This window comes from Jaculus jaculus, chromosome 5 (assembly GCF_020740685.1).
Source record: "Jaculus jaculus isolate mJacJac1 chromosome 5, mJacJac1.mat.Y.cur, whole genome shotgun sequence".
Taxonomy (NCBI): domain Eukaryota; kingdom Metazoa; phylum Chordata; class Mammalia; order Rodentia; family Dipodidae; genus Jaculus; species Jaculus jaculus.
In genome coordinates this window covers 41,496,066-41,504,475 of record NC_059106.1, presented here as the reverse complement: position 1 = coordinate 41,504,475, position 8,410 = coordinate 41,496,066, and positions in this window count along the sequence as shown.

Genomic DNA, 8,410 nt, shown 5'->3' with positions numbered 1-8,410 from the left:
CCACTTTGTGCATCTGATTTTATGTGAGTAATGTGGAAATGAACCCCAGGCCAGCAGGCTTTGCAAACAAGCACCTTTAACTGCTGAGCCATCTTCCCAGCCCCCTAAAAGCCACTTTACAAAGAACCTCTAAACCTGCTCACACCAAAAAAAAAAAAAAAAAAAAAAAAAGAAAGCCACTCAGAGGCTGGAATTCAATAGAGAGTAGTTGAGCTGCAATCACAGCTTCCAGATGATGTAGAGGAGCAGACTCAGAACAGAGCCTCCCATGGAATAGGAGCTGTAGGGAACTGGCTGCTCTATCTTAAGATGGAGATCTCGCTCAGCTCCAGGATTAAGGAGCCTGGACCTGGGCCAGAAAAGAATGTATTATAACTATAGCATGCGCTATTCAAATTATGATCATTTCAGGAACCATTTTTTATGAGAAAATAAATTTTAAATAATAGCATTTTAAACTTTTTATGGTTACATTTGTCATGTGACCTGGGCAAGGTATATTTTTGCACTAAAATGGGACACATTAATTATCTCCAAAGTAACACTCAGTATCAGCCTTAACAGGATTAAAGGACAGACTGAATTAAACAGCCATTTTCCTCCGCTCTAACACTACAGTCTATAACCAGTACACATGCACACATGTGCGTGCACACACACACAAGCATACACACACTCAAAGGTAGGGCAATTGAACCCGTGGAGAAAAGCAGAGCAAGAGGCTGGAGAGATGGCTCAGTAGAAAAAGATCTTTCTGCTCAAGCCTGAATAGGATTTCAGCTATCCCAGCATGCTAATAGTGAGATAAGAGGCAGAGATGGGCGACTTTCCTGGAGTTTCAGGGACTAGCTAGCCTGGCAAGCACTGCAATGAACAAGAGATTCTGCCTCAAAATGAAGTGGAAGGTTGTCCTCTGTCTTACACATGGCATGCATGTGCCTGAACTCACACACACAAACGCACACATCATACATAAGCACCAAAACATTTAAAATAAAACAAAAAATTAAAATAATAATTAAAAATTAATAAAATTAAGGGCTGGAGGGATGGCTCAGCAGTTAAGGTGTTTGCCTGCAAAGCCAAAGAACCTAGGTCCAATTCCCCAGGACCCACATAAGCTACATGTACAAGGGGCACATGCATCTGGAGTTCATTTGCAGTGGCTGAAGGCCCTGGTGTGTGCCCATTCTCTATCTCTGTCTCTCTTCTGTCTTCTCTATTTCTGCTTGCAAATAAATAAAAATTTTAATTAATAAAATTAAAAGGTAATAATTAAAACAGAGGAAGACTCCAAACAGAACAATAGACTTAATTTCAGCATAGCATCCTGTAGTTCCTGAGTGTGTGTGTGTGTTGGCTTATTTTATTTAGCTGTTAAGTACACACTCAAACTTTAGTACTTTTCAAGTGTATTAGAAGCAGAAAAGAAAATTCTTCCATCAATATCAAATTTTCTGCTTCTGTCTGCATTCCCATAAGGAACACAGAGGGTCCCAAGCTCACTGTCCATGCAGATGGTTACTGGTACTCAGACAGTGGGAGGATGGACCATATGAAGTAACAGTTTACTAGCAGCAAGACCTCTAACACTAGACCTAAGAGTCTCATAAAGCATCTTTTGTCCCTGGAGTTACAGAATAATAAGTAGTGTTTTCTAAGGTCTGAAGAGTTCATATAATCTCTTTACTGTCTATTACCTGAACGAGACATAAATTGCAGGACCTCCTATAAGATGAAAATATGAGCTTTTTGTTTTAAAACTGCTCAAAGGCAGTTAAGGTGCTTGCCTACAAAGCCAAAGGACTCAGGTTCAAGTCCCCAGGACTCACATAAGCCAGATGCACAAGGTGGGGCTTGCATCTGGAGATTGAATGCAGTGGCTGGATGCCCTAGCATGCCCATTCTCTCCCTCTCTTTCTCTCTTTCTCTCTCCCTCTTTCTCCTCTCTGCCTCTCTGCCTTTCTTTCCCCCTCTCTCAAATAAATAAATAAAAATATTTTTAAGAATTTTTTAAAACTGCATGAAGCCAAGCAAAGGGCCCATGTGACTGCCAGGACACCTGCCTGGGTAGCTGGCCTGGCCCCTGCAGGATTTTCAGTTTGAAACCTATGACTAACACATCCCTTGCTGTGCCCACAGACTCAGCTTCCCTCTCCAATCAGCACCTCTCCCACGCTGTCAGCTGCAGATCACCAAGGCCAATGCAAACTTGCTTAAACAAGGCAATAGATTGGATCATGTGACAGGAGGTGAAGCGATAGCCCTGTCCATGGCCTTTGATAAAAATTGCCCATGAACAGTTTTGTAGCATATGACACTGGCCCTTGGTCAGATTTTTTGAATTTGTATTTATTTATTTATTTATTTGTGTGTGTATGTGTGTCTGTGTGTGCCAGGTTCTCTTGCCACTGAAAACAAATGCCAGACACATGTACCACATTTTGCATCTGGCTTAATATGGATGCTGGGGGATTGAACCCAAGCTGTAGACTTTGCGATAAATACCTTTAACTGCTGAGCCATCTTCCCAGCTCTAACCATAGTTTTTTAACATTATGTGTGTGTACATGTGCATGTTCATGAGTGAATGCAGGCATGCACATGTTGTGGTACGTGTGCCATGGCACTCTTGTGGAGGTCATATAGGACCACCTCAGGTGTTGGTCCTTGTTTTGTTTGTTTGAGGCATTCTCCTTATCATTCACCAGTACATATACCAGGTTAGCTGGCACAAGAGTTTCCACAAATTCTCCTCCTGCTTTTGCTTCCTGTTTTGCCAGAGAAGCCCTGAAGTTACTACCTCAGCAATGTGTCCGACTGCACCCAGCTTTATGAGGATGCTAGGGATCCAAATTATCCACTGATAATTCCAGACCCCGTAGGCTTATTTGATTAGACCACGGGAGATTGAAGGACAGTCAGTCAGTGAATGGACATGGAGATAAGTTGGACCCTTCATATTCTTACTGGAGGCATTTGAAGGAAGAAACAATAGAGCTGAAAAAATGGGACAGTTTATGTTGAAAGTTACCATTTTAACATTATATGGAAGAAAGAAGCCAGGCAGACCACCATGAACCTTGTGCAACTGAAGTCCTGAGGAAGAAAAAATATGGATCAGCAGAATTTATTGGAATTGTATGGATACCTTGACATGACCATAGCCATCTTGAATCAGAACCTCCATGCTGCCCCTGAGTTTCACTAGCTGGTTTTGCCTACATAGTTTCTCAGAAAACTATAAATAAGAAGTAAAACCAGGGGCTGGAGAGATGGTTTAGCAGTTAAGGCACTTGCCTGTGAAGCCTAAGGACCCATGTTCAACTCCAGATCCCACATTAGCCAGACACACAAAGGTGAGGCAAGCCCAAAGTTGCCCATGCCCACTAGGTGGTGCAAGCATCTGGAGTTCGATTACAGTGGCTGAGGCCCTGGCATACCAATTCTCTCTATATATCTATCTGTGTGTGTGTGTGTGTGTGTGTGTGTGTGTGTGTGTGTGTGTGTGTGTGTTAGTGAGAGAGAATATATGTGTGTGTGTATATATATATACGTGTATATATATATATGTATATATATATATATGTGTGTGTGTGTGTGTATATATATATATATATATATATATATATGTATATATAATATATATATATTAGTGAAAGGGAGAGAGAATAGATGTTCCAGGGCTTCTAGCTACTGTAAACAAACTCCAGACACATGCATTACCTTGTGCATCTGGCTTATGTGAGAACTAGAGAGTCGAACCTGGGTCCTTAGGCTTCACAGGCAAGTGCCTTAGCTGTTAAGCCATCTCTCCAGCCCTTTCTGTTTGTTTTGCTTTTTTTCCCCCTGTGGCCTGCTAAGCAAGTGCTCCACCACTGAGCTCTACCCCTAGCCCCCTAATTTAAGATAAATTTATACATTCCAGCCAAGATGAAGTAACTTTTGTTCTGACCCATAAACACTCCTCTCATTCTGACACAAATGACCACGTTCAACTGAACTTGCTGCCTCCCAGAACCATGATTCCATCCCCCTCAATATATTTCCCTGTGCAGTCTTGGATCTGTCTGCCTCTCTTTCCAATTTCATGGTACCTTGGGGCTGGTCTTCCTACATGAGGACCAAGTTGTTCAGGGACTAGTGTAAAGATGTTGACAGACAGGTAAGAAGAGACAAAGAGAGAACTGGAAATAGAGAGAGCAAGTGCAGAACACCAGAATGAAAGCAAACTCCTGAGGGTCCTGGGACCCCTTGTAGCTTTTTACAAAATATTTTTTAGGGCTGGAGGTGGCTCAGTTCTTAAGACATTTGCCTGGATTGCCTAACAACTCAGGTTCAATTCCCAAGTGCCCAAGGACACAGTGTGCCGGGGCCACCTGCCACTGAAAATAAACTCCAGATGCATGTGCCACTTGTGCATTTGACTTCACATGGTGTTTCAGTGAGGTTCACATTGCTGGGAGAAATCACCCAACCAAGAGCAGCTTGTGGGGGAAAAAAAAAAAAAGGTTTATTTTGGTTTACAGACTCAAGGGGAAACTCCATGTTGACAGGGAAAATGATGGCATGAGAAGAGGGTGGACATCACTCCCTGGCCAGCATCAGGTGGACAACAGGAACAGGAGAGTGTGTCAAACACTGGCAAGGGGACACTGGCTATAACACCCATAAGCCCACTCCCAACAATGCACTGCCTCCAGGAGGTATTAATTCCCAAATCTCCATCAGCTGGGAACCTAGCATACAGAACACTTAAGTTTATGGGGGACACCTGAATCAAACTGCCACATTCCACCCCCGGCCCCCATAAACTGATAGCCATATATGATAGAAAATACAGTGCAGTCATCCAACTTTAAAAGTCCCCATAGTTTTTGCCAGGCATGGTGGCACACGCCTTTAATCCCAGTACTCAGGAGGCAGAGGTAGGAGGATGGCTGTGAGTTCAAGGCCACCCTGAGACTACATAGTGAATTCCAGGTCAGCCTGAGCTAGAGTGAAACCCTTCCTCCAAAAACAACAATAACAACAACAAAAAAAGTCCCCATAGTTTTTGTCAATCCTAATGATGTTCAAACATCCCCATAATCCAAAGTCTTTTAGTTGAGCCATAATGCCAAAAAATCCCCCCCCAAAAAAAACCATAATGGCACAGGATAAACATTCACACTGAAAAAGATGACATTGGGCATAGCAAGGAAATATTCAACCAATACAAGAATTAAACAGGGAAAACATCAAACTCTGTATATCCAAGTCCAAGAACTCTAGTCAATGACAAATCTCCAAGTCCAATAATTCTAACCAGCAACAAGTCTCTGAAGCTCCAATTCTGCCCCTACAGGTAGGCTACTCACAGTCCTGGAAAACTTCATCAGGGCCGGCAGCTTTCCTTAGTAGCCATCTCGTGGTCCCGGCATCTACACTGGGTCTCCACTGCAATGCACAGTTCATCCTCATGGCTCCATCAGGTCTTCATGCAGGCATCCAGCAAACCTGCTTCACACTGCCCATGACCATTTCCAAAACACAAGACCACGTTGCAAACTCAATGACCCTCTCTTTCCTGCATTTCTTATACTCCACAATACCAGGTAGGGTGCCAATTTGTTAATCTAGGGGGGCAATAAAGCAGATTTTGAAGAACAGAACACTACTAGAGCATTCAGGCACCTTCAAAAGACTGCATTCTTTCTGTTGCACCAGTGCAGGTCAGCTGGCCCAATCTCAAAGGTTGTAATCTCTCATACAATTGCAGCTGAACAGCAGCAATTTTGGCCCAAAGATTTCTTTCTGTGCCCTATCCCTCTGCTCACACCAGTCCATTTCTACGTAATGCAACTCTGCACAACTTCTCAGGACATGGCCATAACAGAAAGCCTCTCACACAAACTGCTTCTAGCCTGGTCCAGACAAAGCTCTTTCTCACCCTCACAAGCCAAACCTCGTAGTCCATAGTTCTTACTACATTCAGGTCTTTCAACTCTGACCAGAATAGTCCATCAAGCTGTGTTTACAGCACTTCAAGGCTTCTCTTAGGCCAAGGTTTCAAATCCTTCCACATTTCTCTTGAAAATAAGCTCCAAAAGGCCAAAGCCACACAGTCAAGTGTCTAGCAGCAAATGACAACACTCCTTGGTACCAACATTCTGTTGCAGTCAGGTTCGCATTGCTTGTAGAAATCACCCAACCAATAGCAACTTGTGTGGGGAAAAAAGAGGTTTATTTTGGCTTACAGGCTTAAGGGGGTAGCTCCATGATGGCAGGGGGAAATGATGGCATGAGCAGAGGGTGGACATCTCCCCCTGGCTAACATCAGGTGGACAACAGGAACAGGAGAGTGTACCGACACTAGCAAGAGGGAACTGGTTGTATCACCCATAAGCCCACCCCAACAATACACTGCCTCCAGGAGGTGTTAATTCTCAAATCTCCATCAGCTGAAAATCTAGCATTCAGAACATCTAAGCCTATAGGGGCACCTGAATCAAACCACCACACATGGGTATTGAGAAATAGAGCCAGCAGGCTTTGCAAGCAAGCACCTTTAACCACTGAGACATCTCCCCAGTCCCACTCTTTGTTGCTTTAATTCTTGTTTGTTTGTTTGTTTGTTTGTTTGTTTGTTTGTTTGTTTGTTTTGAGGTAGGGTCTCTCTCTCTAGCCCAGGCTAACCTGGAATTCACTATGTTTTCTCAGGGTGACCTCAAACTCACAGAAATTCTCCTACTTCTGCCTCCCAAGCGCTGGGACTAAGGGCATGTGCTACCACACCCGGCCGCTTCAATTCTTAAATTAATATTTGTGGCTTTCTCAGAGCTCTTGTACCTGGTATGTCCCTCTTCACTCTCATCCCCTATTCCTTGAGGAGTGTTTTTTTATTTTTTCCTTCCTAAAACCAGCAGAGCCTTGCCTTAAACAAGGCATCTTAAACTTAATTGCTCTTTTCAGCTAAGTAAGAGGAGAGAAATGAAAAAGAAAAAGGCACTCATTCATTCAATGCATACTGAGAACTCTCCTGTGCCCTGAGCCACTCTGCCAGGCTTTGGGGACTCAGCCATGAACTTGAACCTACAGTAACAAGAAGGAGAAAGACACCCAGGTAGGTAAGTCATATGGAATTTTTTTGTTTCTTTTTTGTTTTGTTTTTTGAGGTAGGGTCTAACTCTAGCCCAAGCTGACCTGGCCCTCACTCTGTAGTCCCAGACTGGCCTCAAACTCATGACAATCCTCTTACCTCTGCCTCCCAAAAAAAGGATTAAAGGCATGCACCACCACTCCTGGTTTTCATTATGCTATAGTAGACTGGGAGTGAGGGATGGAGGAGGAAGGAAGTAATTGAGAGTGTCCAAGCCCCAGCCACCTCAGAGCCCAGTGTCTCTAAAGCTTAACCCACTGTGGAAATTTATGCTTTGAGTGAAAATGAAATGCAAATGTTTGGTAATAAACAAGCATATGGCAAATTTATTTCCATTCCCCTCCCCACCACTTCCCCTGGATCTGTAATCCTTCTACCGCCATTAAAAAAGAATTTAAAACAAACAAACAAGGTTTATCCTGAGAGTTCTGAGCAGATTAGTTCTTACACAGAACATAGCCTAAAAGAGTAGTTGCAGAGAACTGGGATAACAAAAGCGATATCCATGGAAACTGATCAGAAATCTATGACAGATTGTGATGGAGCTGATAATCAGAGAAAATGATACTGAATGAGAAAAAGAATTACACCTTCAGAGAGAACCAGAGGGGTCCACATTTCAACCTAACATCTACCCACACAGGATTCTCTGAAAATAGTCAAGGGCCTGAGGGCCAAAGCCTGGTAGACTAGGAGAAGGGCAGGGAGCATAGGCAGTGACCAAAAGCTCACGTATGTCAAGGGAAGCGTTGCAGGTACCTTATTGCCGCTGGCACAAAGCGTCCAACCAAAAGCAGCTGATGGGAAGAAAAGATTTATTTTGGCTTACAAACATTTTTTTTATTTGAGAGGGGGTGCGGTTCGAGGTAGGGTCTCACTCTAGCCCAGGCTGGCCTAATTCACTATGTAGGCTGGTCTTGAGCTCATCGCAGTCCTCCTACCTCTGCCTCCCAAGTGCTGGGATTAAAGGCGTGCGCCACCATGCCAAGCTTTGGCTTACAATCTTGATGGGGGAGCTTCATAATGGCAGGGGAAAACATGGCATGAGCGAGGTTGGATATCACCTCTGCCACAGCAGGTGGAAAACAAGAGAGTGAGCCAACTAACACTGGCAAGCCAGGCTAACAGCAGCAAGCTAGGAGCTAATAAGCCTCAAGGTCCACCCTTGGAAATACGCCTCTCCCAGCCAGGATCTACCTCCCAAGTTACCACCAGCTGGAAACCAAGCATCCAAAACACACGATTTTAGAGGCAACACCTAAGTCACCA